Here is a 13,918-nt window from a genome sequence, read left to right on the forward strand (position 1 = left end):
TCATCAATTTTAAAACTTTACTCGTGAACCATTGCTTTTTTTAAAATGTTTATTTGTATTAAGAGTGGAATGGTGCAAGAATACAAAGAAACAAGCATTTGGGCTCTTGTTTCCCTACTATTCACATTAGTTAATAAAAGGAGATTAAGTACCATTAAAGGGAGTGGAAGAAATGAGTATAAATATATCCAGGGTAGCCAATCCTCTAATTCACTAAAGGATGAACTGAAATTGTTGGCCCAATTCACATTTATGTGAGAGTCTACAGAAATTACATTCCCTTTAACTGCTCTAGACCTGTGTGAAAAGGGAAGTGGACAACATTTCTATTACAAGATAGCAATCTTTTATTGAAACTTTTTTTTTTGTCTAAAACTATGCATGGAAATTAATCTCTTATTCATAAATTAGGATAAGTCTAACATCACTATTCCAAATTGGTAGTATTTATAAAAATGAACCTTTTCTTTGCTTTAGAGCCATTCCTTTGTTTAGATGATAGGAGAAATCTTGCTTTAAACTAGGAAAAAATAGAAAAGTGGGAAACATGAGGCTTTATTCCATACTGCTCCTTCCTTTCTTTTGGAGCCATTGTAGGTATGCACTGTTCAAATGTAATTTTTCCATTGGGTGTGGGTTTCCAGGATCCTTTCAGGGAGTAGTGAAACTGCCCCAAATTGGAATTTCTTCAAGTGTAATGGCAATTCAGCCTTCAAATGATTTGTGTTTCCAGAGAACTAGAAGCCATAGAATTGCTTTTAAGACAGATGCTAGTGAATAGACAACAAAGTTGAGTAGTCCCGTTTTGAGGCTTAGGGAGATTTTACTAGTCAAAAAAAAAGTACAAAAATCATTAAAAGAAAAGAACAGAGGACCATCATAGTGCTGGCTTTGGTTGCTGTTTTGGGTCCTGATTGCTTGTGAATTACTCTAATTTGGACTCTTTTCTGTTTCTGGGCCTCAGAAATTGAACTGACCCTGATGACTTTCCCTTTGAGAGAAGGGTTGAAGCTCCTATGAAGAAAATCACTCTTCTCCTGTGTGTCTCCTTTCTTCTCATGTCTGCAACAGCACAGCTTCATTTTTGACACCAGATGCGTAGCTTTTCCACACATCGGACAATTCTGTGACACCAGCTGGATGTCCTACAATTTAACTCAATTCTGACACTACCTACCGGAGTTAGCATCAGATCACACGGGTTAAGCGCTCACTCCCACAAGTCCCTCAGTCTCCCTCAACCCCCACCTCAGACTCCAATCAACAAGTCAGGCTATCACCTGTTTCTTTATTTTATTTTATTTTATTTTATTTTATTTTATTTTATTTTTTATTTTATTTTATTTTATTTTATTTATTTGACAGAGAGAGAGAGACAGCCAGAGAGGGAACACAAGCAGGGGGAGCAGGAGAGGGAGAAGCAGGCTCCTGGCCAAGCAGGGAGCCCGATGTGGGTGGGGTTCGATCCCAGGACCCTGGGATCATGACCTGAGCCGAAGGCAGATGCTTAACGACTGAGCCACCCAGGCGCCCCAATCACCTGTGTTTCTGACCCACCCCGCTATAGATCCGAGGTTCCAATGGCGCCCTCCTCAGGTTTGATTGATTGGTAAGGCAGCTCACAGGACTCAGGAAAACTGTTTACTCACTAGATTATTCGTGTATAATAAAAGAGTATAACTCAGGAATAGTCAAATAGAAGAGATCTATAGGGCAAGGTATGTGGAAAGGGGCATGGAGCTTTCATGCCCTTTCCCTGCATTCCCATGTGTTTATCAACCCAGAAACTCCCTGATCCCTGGCCTTTTGGGTTTTTCTGGAAGCTTCCTTACATAAGTATGATTGATGAATTTGTTGGTCATTGATGATTGAACTCAATCTCCAGGCTCTCTCCCTTCCCCAGAGTGGGGGGCAGGGCTGAGAGTCCTTACCCTCTAATCACCTGGTTGATTCCCTGGAAACCGGCACACATCCTTAGGGGTTTTCCAAAAGTTATATTAACATAAGCTCAGGGGTGGCTAAAAGAGGCTTGTTATGAATGATAAGACACCTTTATCTCTCTTATCTCTTAGGAAATTCCTAGGCTTTTAGGAGCTCTGTGCCAGAAACAGGGACTAAGACCAAATATATATTTTATACTATAAATCACAGCTCCCATGCCATCTCCCTCTGCCTCATCATGTCCCACAGTCCTCTGCTCAGTGCTCCTGGTGTTGAGCTATCAAAATATGCATTGCTGGTCTGTTTCATTCTCTGGCTTGCTCTCTATCCCTTTTTTCTGATTTAATGTTCTCTTCTGTTCTCTACTTGCCAATCTGAGTTCAAATGCTCTTAGCAAAAAACCACAAAAATACAAGCACATAAGAGACTCTTAATCTCAGGAAACAAACTGACGGTTTCTTGATTGGGGGGTGGGGTGGGAGGGATGGGGTGGCTGGGTGATGGACACTGGAGACGGTATGTACTATGGCAAGCGCCGTGAATTGTGTAAGACTGACGAATCACAGACCTGTACCTCTGAAACAAATAATATAGTATATGTTAATAAAAAAAATACAGGCACAGACTTTCCAAGTGTTTCAGGGAGTTAACATGGTTTCCTGAGCTGTATGTTCTATTGCTCGTTTGTACAATAGATACTATGGAAAGGCAGTTGATATACTCCATTTTCTTCATCTATAAAGTGGGGTCACAGTGCTGGCCTTTGACTTAAAAGATCACTGTGATATGTTCCACCCTAGAGAACAAAGCTCATGCTAGCGAAGAGCTGCATTACTTACAGTTGGTGCCTGAGCTGAGCTGGTGGGCAGTGGGCTGAAGGAAGAGCATAAGGTAATGAGGCCATGCCTGGCTGTGATGACAAATGCCCTAATGAGATTTCCTGCAATGAACACACATCCAGCATTTTGTTTTATTTCATTTTAATTGAAAGCTTAGGAAACGCTTCATGCTTCATAAACGTTCTGTTATTTTCAGATCAATCTACTATACTGGAAAACTTAATAAACAAATAGATAATGGTCCTGCTGAGTTGTTCAGCATTTCTTATGCTCATCTCACCAGCTTCCTGCTTTGCCCACAGAATCCTGTCTCCTGTTTGTTGTTGTTGTTGATTTTTTTCAGACATTAATAATTTTAGAAGAAATGCTCTGCTGCAAGAAAGGGTGACAAAGACTACAAGTCCCTTTTGAACTACTTTCCATTTGGCTGGTTTTTGAGTCATAGGTCATGTCAGCTGATTAACACCTTTTCTCCCCCTACCCCACCAAATAAATAACCAGGACAGGACTGTTTGCTCCATTCAGTTGTGGGATGTTTTTTTTTTCCATTTGTTTTTGTTTTTAATGAAAGCAATGCACATATTTTTGGAAATCTCTGCCTTCAGACATGTGTGTGATCTGTCCTTCTGGTTGGTTATATTCAACTGGCCCAGTGTGGGTGGCATGGGAGCTGTGACTAACAGAAGGCCAACTGCTAGGTATGTTAAGGTCCTGCTGTGGTATGTGCCCTACCTTGCTGCCTCTATGTTCCTACCTTGAAAGTTTGAAAATAAAAGGAAGTGGATCAAATGCACAAAAATGGCTTGCCAGTGATAAGGTTGACTATAGGGTAGAAGATCCCAAATAATTATGCTTTCATTCCAATCAGAGAGAATTAGTGGTGAAACCTAGCTGTTTTTTCAATCTCAAAGTCCCTGGAAGGGAAATTCCTAGGCATGGGAGAGGAAATGATGATTCCTTGGGTATAGGAACTATCTTTTATTTAGTATTTATTAAAAGTAAAGAACTTAAAACAGCATCTGGTACATAGTGAATACTCACTATGCATATCCCTAGCATCCAGTCAGGAGGAGGCACATAGCAATTACTTGTTAAAAAATTGTTACATTGTTGGAAATAAGTGAGTGAGTAATGTTTTTCTTTGTAAGTCTCATAAAAGTGGTAAGCAGTTTTCAGTGTTGCACCCAGTCCTCTAGGTTAACCTTCTTGAGCCCCATGCTTCAGAGCTTCACCAATGTAATGCTGGCCCGTTGTTAGAACCACATTCAAGACACTGAAAGATGCTAAGGACTCAGGACAAGGAGATCTTTGCCTCAGTGACATACTTTAAATCCAATGGCCCTGACTCTTATGTGTGATAAACCAAAACCAGATACAGTCCTCAGAGCTCCTTGTCTGAAGTCCTAAGGCCATGCTTAAATGGCAAGAATTTGACATTTTCAACATGACATGAGCAAGAAAAATTTCAAGGGCAGAAAAAAGAGAAATGGGAAAAACAGAGACCAATAGAGAATGCTTATCATCTCTTGCATTGGTAGGGGATCAAAATCATCTTATACCCAGTATTTGTCTAGTGGTTGCTTGCTTAAGCCATAAGGTCTTGGAGAACTGAGACCATAGATGATTTAGTAGAGTCCAGGACATGTAGCAAGCTGTCTGGATTGGGTGAGAAAACTCAGGTGAGAAGATCCTAAATATAAAAGAAAAAGTGAATTAAATTTTAAAAAGTAAAATTAGAAGTGGCTAGAACTGAAAATACTACCGACAAAGCAGAGGACCTTGGTCTCCCATGGTAGTTATCAGTGAATGACTTTAATTCCCGATTTTATTATGGAGAATAAGCTACTATGCTGACTTGCTTGGGGAGATCTTGCATACCACTCTAAGTCTGTGACCCTGTGCATCATCACCACCTCCAAGGCTACTCCTTGCCTTACTAACCGACCATTTCTTTAGGTTAGCATGGCAAATGCTAATGCAATGAGATTATCCCGTTTCTAGGATTACTAGGGCTCTTATGCAGAAGGATCAAAGTTGAGGAAGTATTGGTTGGGCTAGGACATAGACACATAGACAGTGCCATGATTCATCATTTACATGTGTTACCTATTTCCATATGAAAAGATATAGGGTGAAAATACAGAAAGATAGATATATTACACTTGCCATGCTGTCTTTCCCTGTTCTCTTTTTATTTAAGAATAAGCAAATAGAGAAGAGATGAACAAGAGGAACAGATGAGATTGTGCCTTTATTTTTATGTGTTCCTAATAAGTGACTTTGGTTTTTCCTCCATAATAAAACTCCATTGGCCCACCTGAGATGTATTTGGAAACAGGGTGCTAGATAACATTATTTTTTCTTAGTGTCGAAATTATAGTACCTATGGCAAAAGGAAATGGAAATTTTTGCTAGAGCCATGGGTAAATGCATTCACCTCTCTGCGAAACACAGCTCCAGCAAGTGTGATCAAGGAGAAGGAATAGGGAAACAGAAGCACAAGATGGAGGGTTGGACAAGTCGTACACCCTCTAAATGTGCTTGACCTTAAATGAAAGCTTGAAGTGAGCACCCATGTACATTGATGTTCAAGGTGTGCATGAGGTGAGAAGGAAGGTCAAAGATTGCCTAGCCTTGAGCTGGTATGCTTGTTAAGATATGTGGCTATGTATAGGTACTTTGTCAGCTTTGTCAGTATGCAATGTCACAGTAACTGATCAGAAAGGAAATGAATGAGACAGGTGAATGAGGTTCTGCCTTTACTTGTATTTCTTCACTAATTAAGTACCGAAATGCTCTCAACCATGTATCAGCAGTCATGGTATGGATCTTACCAGGGAAAGGTGCTTTGCAATTTTCATGAAAGCCAAGTAAGGAAGGTAGGCGGGGAGAAACTTAGAGTAAATCTCCTCATTAATGAAAATCTGTTTTTAAGGCGATTTGCTTTGGTTCACAGCTTATTCTCAAGATCAGGATTAATATTAATTGTAAATTTATGGAAAGTGAATATACTTAAGAGACAGCAGGTTTTCTCTGCATAACTGTGTATGTCCTCTGGGACTACATGACTTGGAAGGATGCGGCTTGCATGGCAGGTTATGTAACTGGCACGATTATGGGCTGTGCGTGCATTCTTGATGTCCGGAACAGCTGCATGCTTGTAAAGGTTTGCATCTTGAAGTTGAGATGAAGTCCCCTGGGCACTGTGAAGATTTGCAGAGAGAGTTCAATGTGCCTCACATCTTCATGTACTCTGTAATCATAATAACAACTATATTAATAGTAAATACATTTTAGGCACTTAATATGTGCAAGGCACAGTTTCATTTATTTAATCCTCACAATAACACTGTGAGTTAGTTCTTACTATTATCTGTGCTTTAGAGAAGGGGAATATGATCCACCAAAAAGTAAAACGAAACAAAACAAAACAAAACAAAAAACAACTTTCCAAAGGACATATAGGTAGTAAGTGGTAGAGATACATCTTGAACTCAGACAGGGTGATTCTAGAGTCTATGTGATCAACCACAGGACCAGTCTGTCTGTACACAAACACTGGAACTGGAATTGTATGAAAGGTAGGTAAGTAGTGAGTTGTGTGTGTAAATTACATCCATGCAAAAAATACTTAGTCAATATAGCATGCTAGGAGATCTACCTAACTCATACCATATTTCATCAATTCTAAGACACACATTTTATTCACGAAGTAGTATTTCCAAAGTCGAATTACATCTTTGATTTGATGATAAGAAGGCATTATGTTATAATTTAATTGGCCATATATGTTCCTTTCTTGGTGACTCATAAAATAACAGTATGTTTTGTAATCAGTGCTATCTTATTACCAATAAAATACAGAAGGTAGTTTTTAATGCCTGAGTACAGTAAATTAAGAGGTGATATATAAATGCAGATAAAGGAATATTGGTAGATGTGTATTTTGCTTTATGGCTGAAATTTGACACATCTGCCCTGACTAAAAAAACACAGGTTCATCAGATTCAGAAAATACAGTTTACTAAAGATCATGCTGTTCTGTTTTTTTAGGACTTAAACTAGAATAAAGAATTGATGCCTCAGCTTTATTATTTTTATTGGTCTTTAGAGTCAAACAAGATCTTAGAGATGTAATATCTAGCATTCATCTGCATAGTTTTGCTGGCAGATAATTGGACCTGAGTACTTGAACTATTTAAGGCTGAATGACCACTGCCAGAGATATTATAGACAGATTATGTCTTGGTTACAGTTGTAAATCAACTAGCACTTTGCCAACCATGCAAAGGGCACTTACAAAATATGTATTTAATGACTTAATAATTTTCTCAGTTGGGTTAAATGTTCTGTCCTGTTACACCTGAAGTTTATCCTAAATCTGGTGTTCTATATTAGATCTAAATCAAATTTCTATATAAATATGTTCTGTGTAGAAATGTAAAACTATATCTTTTTCAAATTATCTTCTTATCTCTTGGTGTTAGAGAAATAAGTTGTGATTTAAATCTATCACACCTGGTTTCCAACCCCAACTACACTGCCTTTGTGTTGCATAACTTTGGGCAGATAATTAAGTTGACTGAGCTTTAGAATCTAGGTCTATATAGTGGAAATGATAATACCTACTCCCAAAGCTGTTATGAAGATTAGATAAACTCATATGGCATGCAGTAGGAACTCAACAAATGCTTCTTCCTACAGTTTTTTTCTCTAATTCAATCAGAAAATCTTAAGTTATCTGCCTCCTACTTATGTATAAGCTGGGCACAGCTAGGTGGTCAAGAATTTTTTCTAAGATTTTATTTATTTATTTGACAGAGAGAGAGAGAGAGAGATCAAGATAACACAAGCAGGGGGAGTGGGGGAGGGAGAAGCAGGCTTCCCGTCAAGCAGGGCGCCCGATGCGGGGCTCGATCCCAGGACACCGGGATCATGACCTGAGCCAAAGGCAGATGCTTAACGGACTGAGCCACCCAGGCGCCCCAAGAATATTTTTTTTTTAAAGGAAAGCAAAAATGTTAAACCACCATTTAATTAAACCCTGTTATATTATATTTGGTTGGTTCCTAAGTCCTGTGTTATAGGTCTAGTTTATGAAATGCATCCTGGTAGTAAGTAAGTAAGTAAGCACTGTGTGATGCTGTTCATCTTTACGGCACTTTGACAGAAATTATCTCTTGTTGTTCTGAGGGCAAAAGCTCAGGCATACAACCAATTAGCAGGGGGGTCAACTGATGGTCCCAAGTTAAAGAGTTGATTACAGACTGTCTTATTTTTTATTCCATGAAATTCTGTGGCTATAACAGAGTACCACACACTAGGTACCTTGTGAACAACAGAAATCAATGTCTCCTAGCTGTGGAGACTGAGAAGTCTAAAATCAAGGCATTGGCAGATTCGGGGTCTGGTGAGAACCCACTTCCTGGCTCATACACAGGCAGTTTCTCACTGTGTCTTCATGTGGTGGAAGAGACCAGGGAGCCCTCTGGGGTCTCTTTGATAAGGGTGCTAATCCCATTTATGAGGGTTCCACCATCATGACCTAGGCCCCTCCCAAAGGCCCCACATCCTGATACCATCACATCGAGGGTTAGGATTTAACATAGGAATTTGGGGGGGGGGTGGGTCGCAAACATTTATTCTATAGCACAGAAAGACCTTTTAAAAGGGATTTCCTTAAGAAAAAAAAAAGTTAGTCTTGTTTTAAAAAAAATTTTTTTTGCTGGGAATCACAGAGGCAAATAAAAGTGTGATTTTTGCTAGAAAGCAGAGATAGTTAATTAAATCCTTTCAATGTTAATGAAATATTCATTAGAAAGTAGGAGTTAGAAGCCTGCCTTGTACCGAAGACAAATATTCCTGATCGGGGAGCGTATCAGGGGATAAAACCACCTACTGTCTTCAGACAGAATAGTTTTGAACAAGAAAAATACTAAATAGAACAAAGTTCAAAAAAAAAGTCTGCTCTTCTCCTTCAGGTTCCCGGGGAAAATGTGCTTTAGGGCTCAAAAGGAGTGCAGATATTCCCAAAGATGCTTGTTGATGGCAATCCACAGTTTTCAAGGAGTTACTTGCTACCCCCACTTCACAAAAAAAATGAAAATGGGGCCTAGAGTGAAACAAGAAATTGCGTGGAGTTGGCACGTAACCACACGTCCACAGAAATTTACTCTATAACTCAGACCCAATAATAGCTTACATGATAAAATAAAAAAATTTAAGAAAGAAAAATAAAAGCCAACACTCATTCAGCCAGTCTTTCAACAAATATTTAAGGAGTGCCTGTTATGTACTCTGTGAAGGTTGAGCAGCTTATTAAAAATCTCTTCTAGAGGATTTTGTCATGAAGGCCAGATGCATTATCGATCAATATTGATCACTCTCTGGCAAGGTCATTGACTGGAAAAGATCCAGAGTAAATTAGAAACACAAAATTCCGTTAGGAAGTGATTGATAACAAGCAAAATTAAAATTGAAAAAATGTACTGTTGTCTTTTATGCACTTTAAATCTTGATACGTATTAAATCTTTGTTTCTGATAAATAATCCACCCATTCATATATAGAGATCTACAGAGAGAGAGAGAGATAGGTAGACATAGGTATATACATACATATGATATGTGGATATATATGAAATTTCATATATATACATATATACACATGTGGATTATCTAGATATGAAATATCATTCAGAGTCAAAACTGAATTTAAACTTTCAAAATACAGGTTGGACAAGTAGTCCTTAGGGTCTGTGCAAATAGAAGTTGCTAGATATTTGGAAAGGACCAATATGTGACCTAATATACAGAAAAAAAATGGATTGTGAGAGTATATTCCAAATCCTTGACATTCTGCCAAGGACCTGTGAGGTTGCCGATGGGATGTTTGGAGCATGTGGAAGGCTGGACATGATGTTCATCTCCACAGGCATCTCTGCAACCTGAGTATCTTTTTCTGTCCTAAGGGTAATATTTTATTTGACAAAAGGGCCACTGCTTATTAGAAGGTTTGAAAATGACAGTTGTAGGGGATATCCTAAGAAATCAAATCCAAGTGTCAGAAGCGTACCATCGAAAACTAACAAGCGTTTCCCTGACTTCTATACATGAATAATCATCCTGCGTGCACAAGGCCTTAGGCAAGTTTTATTTTAGGAGCCCTTCATATCTCATCTCTTCCCTTCCTGCCCACTCTATTCTGGACATAGAATATTTCACAGATATGCCCTTAATTGTCACGTGGGTCGGAGAAATGTTATTTTTGTTCTGTAAACGATTACAAGCCTGTTTTCAAATCTTAAAGTATTTAAGCAATTAAATGCCTCCTAAATCCATACTGTCAGCAGTCTCGTGATTTCCAGTGCAGTGATTCTCTTCTTCTACAAGGATTTGGGAAGATATTTTATTCCTGCTTCCGTTCACCTCTATGTTTCCTCTGTTCCCGCTGCAGGTTTTCTGTCTGCCCAGTATGTTATATTATTTCATCTAAATACCCAGAGAAACCACAATGAGGTCCATATGCTTTTGTCTTCTCTACTCTTCTTCACTGTCACTTTGCAACTTCCTCATTTCTGTTTTCCCTTCCCAATTCCATTTGCCCAGTCTGGATCCTTCATGATCTTGGCCCTCCTCTTTTAAGAAAAATATTCCCTGGTTGCCTAAACTCCCTTTAGGTTACCCCAGCCAACACTTCCTGCTCCATCTAGACAATGCCTTACATCATCCCTCTCTCTCTCTCTCTCCCACCCAAGAATTGCAACTGTTACCCACTTGTTTATTTATTCAATCCTAATTAAACTGTTTTTCTCAAGAGGGTCAAGCCAGGAAAACTGGATAAAATAGTGAACTAAAGAGACATGGTCTTGTCCTCAAGGAGATTTGAGTAGAGTGTGAAGACTTTCAAGTAAGCTGACCTTGGCCATACAGATGTTATGAGAGGGTAGGATGAAGGTGCTGTAGGGTTGGTCCGATAGCAGAGGCTCTTAGACGTTGGGCATTGAGGAAGACTTCCTTGGAGGGATACACGGAAATAGAGTAAGTGAAGAAGAGAATTGCCTCAGGGGAAGGGAAAGTGTTTCAGGAAGGGGGAACATAGAAAAGAGAGAGAAGACATGCTATTTGAAGGACAGATAGATATTTGGTGTTTAGAGCTTAGACAGTGAGGAAGACAGTGATAAACCATGACGCTATGGCCAGATCTGGGAGAACCATGCAAACTGTTTTAAGAGTCTATACATTGGGCGCCTGGGTGGCTCAGTCGGTTGAGCGACTGCCTTTGGCTCAGGTCATGATCCCAGGGTCCTGGGATCGAGTCCCACATCGGGCTCCCTGCTCGGCGGGAAGACTGCTTCTCCCTCTCCCACTCCCCCTGCTTGTGTTCCTGCTCTCGCTATCTCTCTGTCAAATAAATAAATAAAATCTTAAAAAAAAAAAAAAAAGAGTCTATACATTGCCTACCGTACAACAACGCGGGCTACGAAAGGGAGTGAAATGATGGTTTGAAGGCTTAAAAAGATGGCTAACTCCAATGTGGAAGATAAGCAGTGCAGGCAGGACTGGGGGCAGGTCTGAAATACACACACACACACACACACATTTTTTGTAGCACCAAAACAGATTGGCTTTGAGCTACAAGTTCTTAATCAGCCTCATTACTTTGATCTGGGGTAGTTATTATCTACATTTCTAGATAGAAATAGATCAACTATAGACTTGATTCCCCTAAGTAATAGAGCTCTATTGCTTGCTCTATTACTTGTCTCAACACGGACTACTTAAAATGTGGTCCATGGACCAGCATGATTAGCATCTCCTGGGAGAATTTGACAAATGTGGGTAGCAGTTCCCACCTCAGACTTACTGAATCCAAATCTGCATTTTAACGAGTTCCCTAATTGATTCATATGCACAGTGTAGTTTGAGAAGCCTGTTCTAGAAATCTACCTCAGACTCCTCAACCCTTAGTTCTAGCTCTAGGTCTTAGAGATGGATATAAATTTATTAGTAAGATTAAACATAGACACATGAGTAAACATTGAATTCACTTTTCATTTTATATCTTTAAATACAAGCAACGTCCCCAAATGATATTTCCACACCAGAGTCTCCATCTCAAGGTGGAATGACTGCAAGCTTTGTGAGGTGGATTGATTATAAATTGTATGAGTTGTTAAGGGTGGGGGGCTTCAACAAATGAGGATTTTCCCCCAAATTATGTCTAAGATTTTACTGAACTTCTGCCTTCCAATATTTCAACTTTCTCAGGCCACCCTGCACTATGGCTAGCCTCACATTGCCCAAATGTAAGCCTCTGGGTCCTTGCCTTCAATAACATGCAACGGGCCTGCTTTTAATCATACTGTTTTAAAATGTTTTCTTAGGCATCGATTTCATCTCTAATTTTCTGTCTAAAATTTCTGCAATGCCCACAAAGCCTAATTACTTTCTTTTCCTTATTTTATACAATGACAGTTTATGAGAGAAACAAATGATAAACAAGTGACGATCAACAGTCTGTTTACAACAGGAAGTTTCGGGGTTAAGCAGGCAGAGATTCAGCCTTATCTCCTGTGTTTGTAATTTCTATCCTTTAGCCTGGTGCAGAGAAAACAGATAGCAGTAATGACGACTTCTATGGCACTTAAGATTCTCAACTATCAAAACATATTCAAGAATGGTGAGAGTTCTGTAACCACCTGGGTGGGGAAAATAAACATTGACCTGAAAGTGAGGAGATCTGGGTTCTGATCGTGGCCACATTACTGATTAGCTGTCACTTCACATATATTTTTCCTCACTGGCCCTAAATGTCCTCCTCTATAACATGGAAGCAGTAGACCAGACAATCTGAATATTTTAAGATTCTACATGCATTTCATTTATCTGAAAATTGGTAATCCATATGTGCTGCATAATGATGGAAACACTTGGGAAAGCATAATGTCCAATTAACCAGCACACTGCGATTTCCCAGACATCCTGAATCAGGGGCAATGCACACTCCTGCATGCAAGCCGCCTCTCTCAATCACGCTCCTCCGAGTGGCAATTTTTTGCCAAGTCTAACCAGCAGTTCCTTTGACTTGTTGCGGTTTATTTTTCCCTCCAAGCTAACTAAAAGATTATACCTTTCCTGAAGCTTATGCCAGATGCTTTCATCCCTGTCATAAAATCATGAAGAAAATGTCTCTTGGAGTCAAAGTCATTGACTCTGTCGGCAACATTTCCACAATCCCAGCCTTACACGACCACTGGCTGATGCCTTTCTCCTTTAACTGTAGTCCTGAGAATGAAGCAAAAGCAAAATGGTTCACTGGACTTGTCCTCCTCTCCTTCGAGATTCCCCAAGGAGGCTTGCTCTCTCTTCTCCTTAAAGGCTTATTCTTACTGCTCCCCAACCCTGGGCCCCCAGAGAAAAGCATAAGGAACACACGGGTACCAAAGGCTGCCTTCGCCTTTCCCTCCCTGTCACTACATTTCTTAAGTATTTCTTTTTGTTTACAATAACCCTAATTTAAATAATACGATTAAGATGTAACCAAAGTCAGATTTGTTTCAGGCTTGAAGCTGAGTGATGTAACACTGGGATCCACAAAGAGAAATCCATTTTGACTGATTCCTTTGCCCAATCTGAAACAAGAGCAACACTGTTGTCTCCTAACATCTATAGCAACAATGGCATTGAGATTTTTAATCAACGCAAATTTACATTATACCACACACTTTACACGAGTCATCTCATTTTCTCCTTAGAATTCCGTGGGAGAGTATTTTTATCCTCGTAGTACAGTAAGGAAACTGAGGCTAGTGAACATGTATAATTTGTTTAGAGTTACCCGGCTGGTGGTGGCTGAGCAGGGATTCACACATGGATTTTTCTGAATTCAAGCTCCTCGTCTTCCACCGTGTTAGCCTGTTGCCACTTCTCTCTTAACATTGGTTGGTTTCTGGGGAGAAAAGCCTAATGCGGACCCATCTAAAAGGAGACCGTCCAAGGAGACTTAGTGTTTATGCTTGAGTCAGCTGTCCCTGATTTCTCTTTTTGGGTTACTCTCTTCATCTGTGTCTGCCTGTGGGCTTTACGAGTTGATGACATTTTATTACCTCACTCATATGCTAGGGCACTGTTTCCCAAA

Source organism: Leptonychotes weddellii, chromosome 1, assembly GCF_054177405.1.
Source record: "Leptonychotes weddellii isolate Sample4059 chromosome 1, ASM5417740v2, whole genome shotgun sequence".
Taxonomy (NCBI): domain Eukaryota; kingdom Metazoa; phylum Chordata; class Mammalia; order Carnivora; family Phocidae; genus Leptonychotes; species Leptonychotes weddellii.